Raw genomic sequence first — 18,741 nt, forward strand, 5'->3', positions numbered from 1 at the left:
TACATGAATAAATGAATACTGAATACATGAATACTGAATAAATGAGCTTTGCATTAATGTATAGTTTGTTAGGCTAAGACACTATTGGCCGAGAAACGCGGCATGCACGAATAAATCACGCTATTCGTGTGTAAATAGACGCGTGAACATTTTGAGTTTACTCGCTTCATTCGCACGTCAAATATGCTTCATTTGTGCAACATAGTCACTTCACAGTAAATGCTGATTCATGTCATGGACAGGGCTTCTGTCTGTCTGGTGACTGTAGCTTCGTTGCTAAATGCCTAACATGGATTTTATTGAGAGAGCAGCTGTGTTTATGTGCTTTAGGAAGGCTGAAAAACAGCGTATATTCATTTGACAATGTGTCTGAGTTGAGTAGATCCTTTTAGAGGTGCACCCAGCTCTGTGTTCATCAACCAGAAATTATTCCAGGATGATGGCCACTTTTAGTTGTGCTTCTGACTGAGCCAGCTTGATGAGCTCAGTGTTGCCAACTATTTTCAATGAAAAGGCACTAAGCTCTGCCCGGTAAGTCGCTAAATATCTCTAGATTAGGTCATAATTCAATTAGCATATTACTTGTTTAACAGCCTATGATTAATAAAGTGGTACTTATATTTGCACTAAGCTTTATATATGCATGTCAATTTATCTTAATGTGTTGCTGTTTGAATAAAGTATATCAATATAGATGTGTAGTGAATTTGCAGTAATCTCTCAGATGTAATAAACTCAAACAAGTTCTGAAACTGTCACTAAAATATCTGTGATTGTGAACAAGAAAAGAATAAACGGTCAAATTAAATCGTTAAGTTGCTCGTTGAGAAGGGTAGGGACAGTACAGTATGGACACATGAGAGTCTATAAAAATCTCCAGTAATACACAAAAAGTCGGTAGATTTGTCGCCAGTTGCTTTTTTGAAAATTTGTCACTAAGGGGTCTGAAAAGTCGCTAAATATAGCAACAAAGTTGCAAAGTTGGCAACACTGGATGAGCTGTTGTCCGGTGTCTGCAAGATGATTTCCCTAACAAAACAGGCACTACGTCATAATCACACCCCTATAAGATAAAGCACCTGATTGGTTAATGCAGCGCAAATGTCCGCTAATGTTCACATTTTCCAACTCCATTCACACGCATTAAGCGCGTCAAATGCGCCAAATGCGCCAAATGCTCAACTCGTGTAGCTTCATTTGTGTGAATCATATTTGCGTCTTTGCAATGACATAACATGTAAATCACTCACGCTTGACACTACATTAGTGTCTGGTGTGAACGCACTATAATGATTTTTGGCATAAAATATAAAAATATATAATTTTGTCCCATACAATGTATCTTTGCATACTGCCAAAAATAAAAATACAATAATACTGTCCTTTATTTTGTTAAAAAAAGTCATCAGGGATAAAAAATAAATAAAAATAAAATAAAAATCTGCATTGTAAAAAATAATTGATACAAAAAATAACACTGGTGCTAGATAATATTTTGTGGAATATGACACATATTTCAGAATTCATTGATAAACCGGAAGTTGTAAAATCCTTCACTGTCATATCAATGCACTAAAACAATATCATATGATTGAAATGCATGTCTTTCATGCATTTATTTTCCATATATTAAATAAAAAACCTAAAAATAAAAACTAATAATAGTGCATTCCAAAAGCATTCATTTACAGTTAATAAAAAAACTGACCCTTAAACGTTTAAAAAGTTCGTGTTTTTTATGTAGAACAAAACAGTCTTTCAGAAGACTGGAGCTCTTATCATTGGAAGCTTCACTCTTATACAGGAAGAGACGGAAGCAGGGAATTGGATTGTGTTCAGATAAGATCCTCAAACCCTTGGGCCCTCATACAGATTTCCAATGCGGCCAAGTAGAGACCGAGGTGTCAACAACAGTTACAGAATTTAATGGAAAGAGGGATGGCAGACGTCAGGACTAAAGGACATTTAATCAGCAGAGGATTTTCATACCTGCCTGCTGCTAATCTTATTGGTTAGATGAGAAGTGCTGAGGATAAGAGGGAAATTCTGATGACCATCTCAAAATCACAAAGTAAACTCAGACTTCAGCACTAGGAATTACAGAGGGTCAGAAACAGCTGTGAAGGAAGACAAAAATCGAAAATGCTTTTCAGGGAAGGAACAAATACTCTAGGTCGTCTGTCAGATTTTCCCTCAACACACACAGAGCAAATAAAGCAGCAAGAAACATCTTATTCTCATTAAGCCCTTCAAAAGGTCATTGTGGAGATGCACAGCAGTGCTAAACTCAATTTCATGTCAATAAGGATTACCTTCATTGATTACAGCACAGCATGCAGTGTCAGATTAAATAAAATATGCATGTAGAAAGGAGAAGGGTTCAACAATTGCAGGACTTTTGAGACATTAAATGGACATCATTGTGTAATGTGTGTGTTTGCATGTGTGTATAAAAAATAATATATAGAAATGTGTAAGCAAAGCAAAATTATCCATATAGAAATGTGATAAATGGGAATATATGCAAAGACATACAGTAGATGACATACAAGTTCATATTTGAATTTCACACAGGAAATATGTCATATATGCAACATTTATTGGAAAAAATGCCTTTTTCATATATATTGTTTGGCATTACCAATATGTCTATATGTTCAAAACTGTTATGAAAACACATATAACTTCTTAACTAATATATTTGAACGTTCAATATATTTATAATTCCAACGATTGAAAAATATATATAAAACAGCCATTCTTGCTAAATTTGTATGTACAGTTGAAGTCAGAATTATTAGCCACCCTGAATTATTAGCCACCCTGTTTACTTTTTTCCCCAATATCTGTTCAACGGAGAGAATTTTTTTCAACCTATTTCTAAACATAATAGTTTTAATAACTGTTTGTTCTCTAGAATATCGAAAAAAAAAATTACTTAAAGGGGCTTATAATTTTGACCTTAAATGGGTTTTAAAAATTAAAAACTGCTTTTATCCTTGCTGAAATAATACAAATAAGACTTTCTCCAGAAGAAAAAATATTATCAGACATGCTGTGAAAGTTTCCTTGCTCTGTTAAGCATCATTTAGGAAATATTTGAAAAAGAAAAAAAAAATCTAATTTTCATATATTGCCATATATTGATCTCATATGTAGGTAAAACTTTAAGAAAAAAAAATGCTTAGAAACCAGTGATTGATGTGCAATCTTTGCATTCAAAAGAGCAGTTTTGACATTTTTTAATAACTTATTTAATCTTTCACGGCAAAAAGGTCATATGGGTGTTGAGCGAAATGAGGATGATTAGATAATGACAGAATTTTCAGTGTAAAGGTGCGACTCAATTAGATTGGCCAAATGTAGATATGGATGTTTTTTTTTTTTGTGCCACAGAGTTTTAGTAACGCTGTGCAATGTATAATTATCAAAGGTAGCATTTATTTTATCTTGTACTAGAGGGCCTTTAAATGGTGCACAAACATTTTAATTGGTACAGGTATTTTAAGGGTAGAGAAAATAGTTTTAGGCTGCCGTACACATGTGCAGTACACATCACTGCACCTATAATGAAAACAAAAACCCACAGAGACACTGACCAAACATAAATATATTGCAAATAGGGATGCACTGATATGGTATTTGTAACCAATTTTGATCACTGATAGTTCTTAATAATTGTACGCCGATCGCTGATATATTGGCCAGTAAAAATAAATAAACAGGCCATAAAAATATCCTGATCTAAACTTAAAAAGCAAATAAATTTGGTGGGCAAATGATTTTATTTCAAAGCCCTGACAGAATAAATAATTAAACTAAAAATAAAAAATATATAAAATAAAATAAAATAAAATAAAATAAAAATAAATGAATAATAATAAAAAAATAAAAATAAAAAAATTATATAAATAAATAAATAAATAAATAAATAAATAAATAAATAAATAAATAAATAAATAAATAAATAAATAAATAATATATTTTGTAAAGTACTTTGCAAAAAATAATTATTATGATGTTATTTTGCCTGGTAAAAAACTTCTACACTGCTGAAGTTTTCTTTCTTTTAGCAGAAACTCTACTAAAAAATCATCCAAAATGTATCATTCATTCATTCACTTTCTTTTCGGCTTAGTCCCTTTATTCATCTGGGGTCGCCACAGCGGAATGAACCACCAACTTATTCAGCATTTGTTTTATGCAGCGGATGCCCTTCCAGCTGCAACCCATCACTGGGAAACACATACACACTCATTCACACTCATGCACTACCTACTGCGCCACTGCATCGCCCCAAAATGTATCAATAAATAAGTAATAATATTTCACAAAGATACCTATAATATAGCCTACTCATAGCTGCTGATTTATCTGCTTATACTGATATTATTGCCAAAGAATTGTGGATCCAAATAACACAATAGGGTAAAAATTACAAACTATTTTCATGGTTTTCTCTCACATTTTATTATATACAGAAATCATATATTATCTTTCTCATTCTAACTCACACAAAAGCAAAATTGTTCTGATTATTTTGCAGTAATTCAGTGGCCCAGTATTTTATTTTATTTTATTTTATTTTATTTTATTTTATTTTATTTTATTTTATTTTATTTTATTTTATTTTATTTTATTTTATTTTATTTTATTTTATTTTATTTTATTTTATTTTATCTCTTGTCTCTTTATCTCTTTAAATAGCTTTGTTTGAAAATTTTAATATTCTTAATATTTATTATATACAGAAATCAAATATTATATTTCTCATTTTCTCTCGCACAAGAGCAAAATAGTTCTGATTATTTTCCAGTAATTCAATGGCCCAGTAACTTTGAATTTAATTTAATTTAATTTAATTTAATTTAATTTAATTTAATTTAATTTAATTTAATTTAATTTAATTTAATTTAATTTAATTTAATTTAATTTAATTTAATTTAAAATTAAGTAAATTATTTTATTTTATATTATATTATTTTATTTTAATTTTTTAGGTAAGTAGTGTTACCCCAAAATAGCATTGCTTGAATATTTTAATACCAGTGTGAAGTAAAACCTTATATGTTTTGTTCTCCTTTACAGTCATGTTCATACTCAGATTAATTAAAAAGTAATTCATCAACTTTTTTTTTAAATAAGCCACTTGAGGCAACTATGAATATAAATGAGGCAAAGTAAAATGTGCTGTACCAAATATGCATAACCTGACATTTCATCTTCTCCTCTTTGTTATTTAACAGAAATTGAATACAATAGACTATAATGTAGCTGTCATGTCTACCCTTTTCAAAAAATAAAATCAAAATGGGAAACTTAGCCTATATGTCCAATCAGCAACAAGGTAGCAAGTCTGCGTTTTGTGCATGCAAGAGATAAAATAGACAAAGGGGGAAAGGACAAGCCTGAACAAGCTTTTCAGTTCTTTTGTTTGATTCTAGGAGAATTTGTTAAAATGGTGCCGCGAGCAACTCAAAGTAAAGCCAGTGATGAACTATGTGGGTTACTAATGAGTCTTTCTGTATGGTGTGACTTACAAATTGTCTATCCGAGGTAATCAATCTCTACTAAGCAGTCTCAACTAACCCTTATTTTCAAAGTACATACAGAGAAGGTTAAAATTAGAGACCAATTTATAAAGACTCTCAATTTCAGTAGTCTCCACACAGGACACCGCTAGTCTCTTACGGCCCGTTTCCACTGAGTGGTACACTGTCAGAAATAAAGGTATGCGAGCTGTCAAAAGCTACACATTTGTACTTAAAGATTTCATATTGGTACCTCAAAAGCATATATTAGTACCTAAAAATTTTAAGAGGAACACTTTTGTACTTTTTAGGTACTAATATGTACCCTTGAGGTATTAATGCGGACCTTAAAGGTACAAATTTGAACTTTTGAAAAAGTACCATCCCTGTTACAGCTGGCGTACCTTTATTTCTGAGAGTGGACAGGACGTTATGGGTCGGTACGGGTCACTTTTATCAGGCTTGGTTTTCCACAGTCAAAGGGTTCCAATGGTTTGTCCATTTCTGAAAGGATCAGATGTCAGAAGCACTTCAATAATCATGGCACATTATTATCAGCTCAAAAAGTTTGATATTTCAAATATAAATGCGCACGAGAGCTCTCTCGAGAATGTGAAACCACTCACGCTTTAGACGGTCTTGTAAACAACTACAGGGCACAAGATAGATTCTGCTGTTCTTCTTGGCTTGGTGGCTGTACATCAAGACGTCGGCAGTGTTTGTTTGAGCTCGAGCTGACCATGGCTCATTATTATATGTATATATTATTACGGTATAATGTCTTGGCTGTGTATATTGAAAATAGCGTTTCCTTTGTTTTAATTCTCCTTGCTTGTGCACGAGCTAGTGATGTATCTCTGTAAACCAATATCGGTCAGCTGCGCGTCTTGCTCCCCCTTTTGCTACCCTTTTGTTGTTCTAAATACCCTTTAGAAAGTTGGTACGGTACGGTTCACTTTTAGGTACCTTTCGGCAGTGGAAACGGCCATAAAAGCGCACTGAATCGTACCGTACCATACCACTCAGTGAAAACGGGCCATTACAGACACCACTAGTCTATCACAGGACATACAGTAACTGGTCTCACAGTGACCTCACTACTAGTTTCTCCAACACATCACTAGTCTCTCACAGGACATGACTAGTCTCATGCAAACATTACTAGTCTCTCACAGACATCACTAGTTTCTCTCAGACATCACTAGTCTCTCGCATTGCTCTGCTGTGAAATTTCTTCCACTGTTCACTGACTATAGTGAGCTTCTTAGCTATACATTTTTCCCCCAAAATTTAACTGATATTTTCAGTTAGGTTTACATCAGGACTCTCTTCTGGCCATTTCATGATTTCAGTGTTTGCAGCTGCAAGGAACTTCTTGTGTCACAATCACCAGTAATCTAGTCCATACAGATCGCTGGAGAACTACAGATCTGCTATCAAAAGAACTACAAATCCCATCTTGATTGATCTGTTCTCACACATCAGTTGCAGTTCCCTCACTGATTGCACACACACAGACGGAAGCTCATCACAGACTAATTCAAGGACTATTTATGCAGCTCACACACACACACATTGGGGCTGTTCACTGTTATTGTAGCATTACGAAGCATTATCCCTATCTTGTCATTCCGTGTTTGATCCTTGCCTGTTTTTTTTTTTTTGTTATTAATTATTTGCCACCTGTATCGACCACTCGCCTGTTTTTGACCACGATATTGGATTACATGTATGCTACTGTTTGTTCCTGTGTTTAACCCTTGCCTGCACGACTATTCTTTGTTTATGAAACCTGCACGTGGATCAAACCATGAAAGGCACTTCTCTACCTTTAACTTACTACTTTACACGTTTGTTCATCATCTCCCCAGTTTGAGGCTTTCCCATCAGACCCAATAGTTTGAATATAACTGTAATTGCTCTGTACAGAACATGCTCCTTGAAAAAAGCTTAGTTTGGCCTTTTGATTATTTCTGCTAATGGGAGGTTTGGTCATTAAAAGTGGCATTTGAGTCCAGAGTGAGTCCAGTTGAGACGCTTTATACTGGGAAACAGATCTTTACCTAGTTCAGATCAACCGATCAATTCCAGCTGCAATGTTGAACCCATTGAGATGTCTACATCATTTGATCTTCTAGTAGAATTGGCTTTCATGGACAATGAGCCTTTTGGGGGACTTGAATGACTTAGTGACTATAGTGACAAATATTCAATACTTGAGAAATCACTTTCAAATTCTCTGAACTCAATCAAATGCTATGGTTGAAAGACTCATTACTTTGGCCTTCATCTAGGGTTTCAGTCACATTAAAATAGCTCACAATCTTCCAAATTCCAAAAGTTAGGCTGCTTGTTAAATTGGGTTTGTCAGATAATTAAGGAATTTACAACCAGGTGCCGACAAGCAACAATAATAAGGGAGTTTTTAAAAAAATATATAACTCATACAGTATATAACTCATACATTATGCATTAAAATGTCTCTTTTGCTCTTTTAAGAATAACATTAACTTAACAATGACGTTGAAATTCTGGAATTTGTATATAGTTCTCGAAGTTTGATCTCCACTGTATAGTATTTATATTGCTCTAAGAATTTGTCGTGACCAAGGTTAACCATGAATCTAACATTGATCCCGTATTGCAGATTTAAGTGAACATAAATAGCACACTGGTCCAGTACTCGTCCTCGGAGAGACAGTGGTCAGGCGTTGATCGATAGGTTATGTGCATCACATTGCTGCGGAGAAAGGTCAAGGGGGCCCGAGTGAAATGCCATGAGATTTGGCCATAACCATAACCATCCATCTTGCCTCCCAGAGACATTGGTGTACAGGCAATGACAGGGTTGTGGTGTGTAACACAATGGTTCTTCTGTCTCTTCTGCTTTGTACTCTACTCACAGAGTTAAACCTGACATGTTCTTTTTTTTTTGCTTTACAGAAATGAATGGTTTTGAGGTTGTCCAATGTTTTGGCGCTAAATGATTAGTCATATTTGACATATTACAAATGTGTGTAATTCAGAACATGCCTCCTTTTCAAAATCGTACAATTTGAACTCATACAAATTCATACAAATTAGCCGCTAAACTGACAAAGCGTAAAATACTTACGTTTTCTCGTGAGATCAAGCTGGGTGATGTTAACCTGTTTGGTCTTGGTGGCATAGATCTGCTATGCTACTGCTGATTGATTGATATTGCAGAGCAACCAAGGCTTGCTACTGCCGTTATATTCACAGACATGCAGTCTGAGAATTTGACACAGTACTGCTGCAAACAAAATATACTGTATATGTAATACCCATAGCAGATCTAAACACAGGTGGAGCTGGGGTGGAGGGGGTCTCTGAAAAACATGCCACACATGCTAGCCTAAAACAACATAGGGCATTTAAAATGTTGAGGAGCAAGCTCATTGACCGCTGAGATGACAGCAACCAATCTCCTGTGCCGCATTGTTAATGAGGTAGGAGCAGATACAATGTGACCTACAGTATCTGGATGTGCGTGAATAGAGTTTTATGGCAGAACTTTGTATTTAATATATATTTCTCTATATACAGTGCTCAGCATAATTGAGTACACCCCATTTTTATGCATTTCTCAGTGAATATAAGCAATGTTTTTTGGTGCATTTAAACAAAACTGATTTATTAAACATATTTATTAAAATAATATTTTAGTCACAGAGCATCTTTAGAAATTGAAAGATAATACAATTCACTTCTTTTAATTTAATCTTTAATTTATCAAAAAATTACAACCTACAAAATTTCAACAAAATTTTTCATTTTTTTGCTTTTTTAGATTTTTCCCCTTTTTAAATTATTAAAATTTTAAATTTTTTAAATTTGTATTTTATATTTTTCTATAATATATGATTTGGGTGTACAAGTTTTTATATCGTTATCGTAAGTTATTTTGTTAGATAAGCTCCAGATTTGGCTATATATATATATATATATATATATATATATATATATATATATATATATATATATATATATATATATATATATATATATATATATATATATATATGCACAAATATAATATTATATAGCTTCCTATTAAAAATATGAATTTAAAAGATAGATTTGTGAGGGGTACTTATATATGCTGAGCACTGTAATTCTATATCAGATGGTTCTCTCAATGTTCTGTTTATCCATTTTGATCTGTAATATAATTTAGGTTTTGTTTTTTAAGGTAATTGAGTTTTTTGTTTTGAGTTGTAGCTTCTGCTTTAAGCCACTTTTACTTTTTTCAGCTGTATGCCAAAACAGTTCATTATGCAGCTAGCTGTTGCAAATTGGTATTAGCTGTCACATTATTTTAAGCATCATAAACATAAACATACTGTTTTGTACTACACTTTATTACTCTTGTACTGTTTTTACCAATAATAGCTAATAAATCTGACATTTGCATGCATGTTTACTTCCTTTTTTAAAAAATAGACTTATTGTTTCCTTGATTAGACAGCCCCATTATAAATATGTATAACTGTTTTCACATTACCATTACTACCACTGAGTTTCTTTGAAGCGAGGAGGCAGTGCATTTTAGCTGACCCTGCTGTCATGCGTATTGTCCTCCAGCTTGACGTCTGTGAAGGCCGGCCGGTACACAGCAACCAATTAAAACTCAGAGAAGAGGCCCTGCTGCTAGGGCTGATTGGTGGATACTCCTTCTGTGATCGTCTGCGGTAGGAAACTTGGGCTTCCTGGTTAGTCAGTGCCTTTGATCTTTGACTCTTTGTCAAATAAATCATTTTCCCTCTTGGCCCCTTGACCAGCTAGCAGGGAGTTGCCCCATTCTGATGTTTCATGTCATGGTGAAATTCACTATTAGCTGGAGAATGTGACTGTGCATGCCATATACCGGGATCTACTGTGGACAGCTTAACAGGCGGATTCATCATACATCAGATCCTAGCTAGAAGAAATCCAAGCACTGAAATGTTTACATTTGTTGGTAATGCAAACCGGATGATATGTAATGTACATCTCTATTTTTTACATTTAAATACACAGGATTTGTGGAATATTCTGAGATTATTCCACATGAAATGAATATGAAATTGCAGTTTATAGTTTCTATTTATTTGGGATTTACTATGCATTTAAACCAAAAGCGGCGAGAGCGTTAAAGTTGTCGGAAGTCATTCATTTTCAACGGAAGCTGGCGGTGATGAGCGGCGAGGAGCGGTGTGGACATCGAGGAGAGTTGAAATCAAGTCAACTTTATGGTAATGAGCTATGATGCAGTTTGGCGGCAAGCTATTGGAATATAGAAGCTCACCACTTGAGAGGATTCCAGAAAATGCAATCCTGTGAACTTTGGTTCCGACCACAGTTGTTCCCAAGGATTTTAGAATTGTGGTTGCCTATTTTCCAATTATTTACAATTTTTTCTTAGTGACATACATAAAAAAGATGAGTAATGATGAGTTGATGTGCATTAATGTTAGATAAATATATTTTTTCTTAAAAAAAGCATGAATCTCACTCTAACTATAACGACAACACAAAACAGTATTGCTGCTTCAGAATATTTCAGATATATGGACACATATTGGATAAGTGAAGCAAAGCCACAGCAAACGCAACAACCTGATCTTCCATAGTTAAATAAATTTGATAAAAAGCGTGCAACATTTTCATGCGAGAAAGCACGTTTTTATGGGGGAAAGAAAGGGATTTGCTGATATGCTATAACGGCCCCTTTAAATATGAGATCAATGTAGCGATTTTCGACGCTCTCGTGCGGTGTGAACGCACAGTCAGTGTAAATTTTTGTGTTTGGGTAAAATGTAATTATTGTTTTATTCTGGAAACTACTGATGATGTTTCTTCTGAATTAGAAATCAAAATGCTGTCATATATTTGTAGTATATTGTTGGAGTATATTTTCTAAAAACAACAAAAACATCTAATGTTTGCAAAGCATTTTATATTCATTTTAGACAACACAATACCAATGTTTAACCCTTAGAATTTAGAATGGATAGAGGGAGGGATGGATGGATGGATGGATGGATGGATGGATGGATGGATGGAAGGATGGATGGACAGAAGGATGGATGGATGGATGGATGGATGTATAGAGGGGTGGATGCTTGGATGAATGGATAGGTGGAGGGATGGATAGAGGGATGGATGGATAGAGGGATGGAAGGGTGGATGGATGGATGGATGGGTGAAGGAATGGATAGAGGGATGGATGGATGGATGGATATGTGGAGAGATGGAAATAGGGATGGATGGATGGATGAATGGATGTATGGATAGATGGATGGATGTTTGGACAGAGGAATGGATGGATGAATGAATAGATGGACAGTTGGATGGATCAATGAAAAGACGGATGGATGGACAGATGGATGGATCAAAGAAAGGATTGATTGATTGATTGATTGATTGATTGATTGATTGATTGATTGATTGATTGATTGATTGATTGATTGATTGATTGATTGATTGATTGATTGATTTGGATGAACTATTGACCTTTATAAAATTAGACAAACATACCTAATAAATCCAGAGAAACTGATAATTGTCATTAGTTAGTAGTTGTTAAGTATTATTGCTGTAAACAGTAATGCTATGTTTAAAGAGTGATGAATTTAACTGTGATAATTATAACTGTGAGTTTTTCATCCTAGTGAGATGAATCAGAATTCCTATTATCACACAGCAGCCTAGTTTCATATCTGAAAATATATGCACTTTTATCATAGTGCCTTATGGTTTGGCCCTGGCAGGGAATTACCCAATTTATTTGAGTTAAATGTCCCTTCCATTACAGGGAGTAGACCTGGGATCCCCTTTGAAATTAGATTTGAAAACTACTGAAGCTTATCTAATGAGTGACTTAATAACCATATGATAACCAACATGAAAGACTCAATTTACTCATCCTGGCCACTAATGAGGGTGTACCAAAGGTCTAAATTCAACTTTAAGTTACAGGGAACCAAGAGCAGGAATTAATTTTTACATTACGAGGCAATATCTTCCAGATGGTATTGATTTTGCTAAGAGTAATTTTATCATTAATAGTATCTGTGTTGAACTTCATGTAAGTAGAAGAACAAAAACTTATAAAGTCACCAAAGCTTTAAAACCACACGAGGGAGGGTAAATTATGAGGAAATTGCCATTTTTGGGTGAAATATTGTTTTTATATATATGTTTATAGCCAATTATTTCAATCTGTCAAAGTACTATAACTGTTACCAAAAAGTAATCAATAACAACAACAGCAGTAAAAGTTGTAGACAGGAAAAAAAGAAAAGGACATAAATCTAAAATATTTTTGAATATATTCTCTTGATGTTGTAATAATGATCATTAAAGCAGATTAATAGAACACACACTACATCCAGAAAGTATTTATAGTGCTTCACTTTTTCCACATTTTTTATGTTAAATTACAGCCTTATTTCAAAATGGATTAAATTCATTTATTTTATCAAAATTCTACACACTAAACCCAATAATGACAATGTGATTTTTTTTTAATTGTTGCAAATTTATTAAAAATGAAAAACCTGAAAAATCACATTTACATAAGTATTCAAAGCCTTTGCTCAATACTTTGTTGATGCACCTTTGGCAGCAATTTCAGCCTCAAGTCTATTGAAATATCATGCCACAGGCTTGGCACACCTGTCTTTGGGAATTTTTGCCCATTCCTCTTTGCAGTACCTCTCAAGCTCTATCAGGTTGGAAGGGAAGCAACGATGTACAGCCATTTTCAGATCTCTCCAGAGATGTTCAATAGGATTTAGATCTGGGCTCTGGCTGGGCCACTCAAGTACATTCACCGAGTTGTTTTGAAGCCACTCCATTGGTTGTGTGCTTTGGGTCATTGTCCCCCTGAAAGATGAACCGTCGCCCCAGTCTGAGGTCAACAGCACTCTGAAGCAGGTTTTCATTCCGGATGTCTCTGTACATTGCCACATTGATCTTTCCCTCCATCCTGACTAGTCTTCCAGTTTCTGCTGCTGAAAAACATTCCCACATGGTATTAGCCTGGTGATGAGCAGTGCCTGGTTTTCTTCAAACATAACGCCTGGCATTCACTCCAAAGAGTTAAATTTTAGTCTCATCGGACCAGCGAATTTAATTTCTTATGGTCTGAGAGTCCTTCAGATGCCTTTTGGCAAATTCCAGGCGGGGAGTGGCTTCCTTCTGGCCACTCTACCACACAGGCCTGATTGGTGGATTGCTGCACAGATGGTTGTCCTTCAGTAAGATTCTTCTCTCTCCACAGAAGAACGCTGGAGTGACCATCGGGTTATTGATCACCTCCCTGACTAAGGCCCTTCTCCCCCGATCACTCAGCTTAGATGACCGGCCAGTTCTAGGAAGAGTCCTGGCGGTTCCAAACATCTTCCACTTACGGATGATGGAGGCCACTGTGCTCATTGGAACTTTCAGAGCAACAAAACATTTTCTGTAACCTTCCCTAGCCTTGTGCCTCGAGACAATCCTGTCTCGGAGGTCTACAGACAATTTCTTTGTCTTCATGCTTGGTTTGTGCTTTGACATGCACTGTCAACCCTGGGACCTTATATAGACAGGTGTATGCCTTTTCAAATCATGTCCAATCAACTGAATTTACCATAGGTGAACTCCAGTTAAGCTGCTGAAACATCTCAAGAATGATCAGTGGAAACAGAATGTACCTGAGCTCAATTTAAAGCTTCACGGCAAAGACTTTGAATACTTATGTACATGTGATTTTTCAGTTTTTTTATTTTTAATAAATTTGCAACAATTTAAAAAAAATTTTTTTTCACATTGTCATTATGGGGTATTGTGTGTAGAATTTTGGGGAAATAAATTAATTTAATCCATTTTGGAATAAGGATGCAAAATTTAAAAATGTGGAAAAAGTGAAGTGCTATGAATACTTTCCGGATGCACTGTATATAATCATATTTGTGCTTATGGGATATGGCATGCTCTTTTCTGGCTGCGCAGCTAAACATGTTTGTTCAGGACAACAGTCTAGTGCAAGTCACACACTAAATAACTCCCATTAGAATCACTTAAGCTGCAAAATGAATTTCTTACTTTGCATATGCTCTAATATTGAGAGTCAGTCAGTAAAGCATGTGTATTAAACAAAATCTCCAGCCTTGAGCTCTGCAAACTGATGTTCATTTTCACATTTCACTTTAATTGTGACAAATAAGCTAATTTAAATGCGGCAACACCAAAGCTACAAAAATATAAACATTTATTGAAAGGCTATCTCATAATGTGTGCCATTTCAAGCACACCAGCTTTTAATCAGATTTGAATCACAACAGCCTTAATAGGTTAAATTAATTTTAATTGTGCAGGGGCAATTTTTTTGCCCAATTATCTTGAATTGTTGAGTCATTTTTGTTCATTCACTAGCCCACATTAATTTCTGACCCTGCAGTGAATGCAGTAACACTTTGTCTGATCTTTGCATAAAAATATCTTATATTTCATATTTAATTATCTCTTTTTCATGGTTTTCTCATATCCTCACTTCGTGCTTTCAGGCATTATAACAGATATTATCATTTTTATATCATGCCTTTTCCCCCATTACTTGAGTTTTGCATAAAAATGAGCTCAGTATGTTCCACCCCACAGCTCTGCACTGTGAACTTTGATTCTTTGCAATCTCTATATGACACACACAAGTAAGTTCAAAGGAGCTCAAGCTATAGGAGTTATTAGGGTGTTTCTAAGTTATTTAGAATTTTGCATGTAATTATGCATGCTAATGAGCCAAGCAAATTAGGCTTTCAGAGATGATGGCAACAGAAGTGATGAGCAAGATAACCAAACATCGGAATCCATTTTCTTTATGCACTTTGATGAATTTTTTAAACATTTTTTTAAAGCCAGAAGAGTTCCCAAATGATTATCTGTTAATTGCTGTTCAGCTCAAATAAATCTTTAGCATTCTATTTGGCCCATCACTCTTTGGTGCGTGTGTGTGTGCATGCGCAATGAACCTAAGGCCTTCAGCATTACTCGGTTAGATAAAATGTTGCACAAAAACTGTTTCATAAAACACAAGAGAACATTTTATAAGGCTTGTGCTACCTGAAATATGGCAAGAATGGCTTTAAAGATAAACAGGGAGATTTCAGGTCTGCCACAAACCTTACAATAAAATGTATTTACAAATATACAAAGTACTTTTCTATCCGGCTCAGGCTTCTCTGAAAGAGACAGCTTAAGACTACCTCTATATTTTTTATATTTCCATTTCAGTGAACGCACACAATATATTTTGAATCCACTTTACATTAGTTTTTCCTCTGAGGCTGTGAATATTGCTTGGGCAGATCGATATTTCTTTTATAACTTCACAGAGAAAATGACAGCCCCAAAAAACACACACATACACACACACACACACACAGACACACACACACACACACACACACACACACACACACACACACACACACAAGCACATCAGCATCCCCTCCGGGACTGGAAATGGAGTTTTGTGTTCTTCTTCCACTTTAACACTTCAAAAAACCTTCTTGGTAAGCAGTAGGAAATGTTCACTGGGGAAACATCATGGACTTGCATGCCAATAACAGTGGCTTGAACATTGCTGTTGCAGATATATGCAGCATCTTCTGCTCACCTTTCATAGATAAAATCTCCCTTGACAGAATCAGTAGAAATCGATCATGTTTCCATGTCACACTGAATAAACAGACCTCTCCAATAACAAATCAATACTGTGAACTGATAATAGATTGATCATATTCTCAGTTTGCAATGTTTTGGCCTTTTCAAAAACATTTCTTTTTGAATGAGGCTTTTGGAAGCCTGTTAGAAGAGAATTGCTCCCTCTATAGGTGAAGTCATGAATTAAATGTGCTGCATAACTACTGTCCTCTTACATGGTTGTCTCCAAAGTGTTTATTTTGATGGACCATTGTTTTCTCATTGCGTGTTGTGACGAAATAGTCAATAGCTGACTAAAGGGTAGGTGTAAGCGCACAATACGTATTCACAATTGCTGGCACTGCTGAATAATGCGGATTAAAATGTTGTTCTTCCCACTGAATGATGGCCTGGTGGGTTTGTTGTTTAGACGTGGCTAAACCACACCAGGAATCAGCTTTCTAAAATGATTTGTATTGAAACCTACTGTTAAGACGGTAAGAAAGCAAGGGAGAGTGGAAGATTGAGGGAGAGAGATAGTCCGCGGACAGCTTAAATATTTCTGCAAGAGATTAAAAAGCAAGCTGCTTTGTATTTTGACAGAACGGGGCATTAAACACTGGAAATGTCAGTGTGCTTCTGGTCTGCCACTGCCAGAGTGAGAAAAGAGGATTAATGTACATATGTGAGACAATGCAGTCCTTCTTTTACCCCTCTGGCTAGCAATACAAGATCCACCTGCCCCGCAAAAAAAAATCAAGGAATTCGGTTCTTTCTCTGAGTTTCTTGCAGTGTCCAGGCAAACATCCAAGCCAAACTGTGAAGAAGCCATCCCGTGAGTCACTGTAGCTGTGGGGTGGTTTTATTTTAGCTCTCTTCTGCTGTTCGTGTTTTTTCTGTATTACGTTCAAAAGCTTCAGAGTGTTGAGAAAGTTTGGAAAAGGAGTTAAGGACTTCTTGCATGTTATGAGAGCTCCCCTCTGGGTTATTGTCGTTGTGCGAGGAGCTGGAAACTCTTGGGGCGAGCTCTAGATTTAGTTTGGAGAAAGCATTGTGGGATGAAATTAAATCTAGTTTAATGAGATGGAGGCAAATGCCCTGTAGAAGCCTGCTACATCAGTTAAGGCAACACTATTTATAGCATGAACTCACTCATCACCTACAATATACTACTAAGCTGGGTTTTTAATGAACCACAATAGCATATCATCAAAACCAAACGAACTTGAGTATAATCAAACTGAAATGCTCCTTTCTTCTGAATTACAACAACCAATCATATCCTATTTTGGAATCCTAAAACTGATTTACCTGCATCCTACAGTACATTCATCTGGCAATATTGACAGACACTGCAGCTATCCATAAACAGATGTGAGAGAAATACCAGCCTGCACAGATAGACGCTAGAACATTTAGTCAGGAGATCATTTCCACACTACAGGATGTGCTCAGTGAAGTGCTTTAACCCAATATAGATGGAGTGTCCAGTGAACTGTGATGAAGTACTCACCTAGACTGTGAAGGGTGGTTCCAGTCCTGTCCCTACAGCGTTTGTATCCGATCGGTTTGTATCGCCGGTCAGGATGTTGGATTATCAGTTCGGTCTCAAGTGGAGGAATGCAGCTCCCATACACTCAGCCCCCACCGTACCTCCTCCGCGGTGATTTCACACGGGTTCACTAAGCAGTCAAAAGGGTAATCCAGGCATTGTATTGACGCTCCGAAGAGAGTCTACTTACTAAGTGGACTCTTTATGGATACAATTAAAATGTTTGACAGCCAGTAGTGCTAAAATTTCTTGATTAAAGAATGAAAACCGGTGGCAGAAACTTTACCATCAGTTCTTTAGATAGAAACGAAAGTCCCAATAATTAGCTTTTGCTCCAAGCAGCAGGATAAATGTGGATCCTCAGGAACAATGTGTGATCTTCCAAAACAAGTATGATCACATGAGATTACAATCAGGCAGATAAATCCATACGAAGCTGTTCTCTGCTTTCAACTCATTTGCATTATCCAGCTTCTTCCAAGTAGAAAAACTGCACCTGCCATGGTTCTTCAGTGACATCCGCTCTTTCTCTCTCTCTCTGTTTTTCACTGTGTGTGTGCCAGAATGCTAGAGCTAGACTTGAGCTGCCCGTGCTGTAGTCATCACTCACTGCCAAGCCCCAAAACGGTGAGCCTCGCGCAGAGGAGAGCTACTCCAAGTCTTTCAGGAAAGCATCTCTTTCTTTTCAACGAGCTCTGTCCAACTGAGACCAGAAGCCACACCTACTTTCCTCTGATTGGCTGAGCTGGCAGCAGGCAGCGATGTTACATGGAAGGAGATAGAGAGAGGGAGAGAAAGAGAGAGAGTGGGGAGGATGGAGAATAGACTGGGCTCTGTGTGCCCTGGAGGGACAGTGTGGCTAATGAAAGCGAAAATGCTTTTTTCCCAATGCTTTAGCCAAATTTGTCTGCTACAAATTTGTTGTGACTCCTGGCAAGCTGAATTCATACTGACAAAGTCTCCAGTTTC

General features: G+C 35.9%; 1 protein-coding gene across 1 annotated transcript in view; it reads right to left on the reverse strand.

The window, feature by feature from the left end:
- The window catches only part of brinp2 (bone morphogenetic protein/retinoic acid inducible neural-specific 2), a 187,617-nt gene extending 169,186 nt beyond the window's left edge, over window positions 1-18,431 (reverse strand). The window contains exon 1 of the mRNA XM_056477930.1: window positions 17,734-18,431. The gene's annotated coding sequence lies outside the window, so the exon portion shown is untranslated. The remainder of the gene's footprint in view (window positions 1-17,733) is intronic.
- Between the last annotated feature and the right edge of the window lie 310 nt (window positions 18,432-18,741).

This window comes from Danio aesculapii, chromosome 2, assembly GCF_903798145.1.
Source record: "Danio aesculapii chromosome 2, fDanAes4.1, whole genome shotgun sequence".
Classification (NCBI taxonomy): domain Eukaryota; kingdom Metazoa; phylum Chordata; class Actinopteri; order Cypriniformes; family Danionidae; genus Danio; species Danio aesculapii.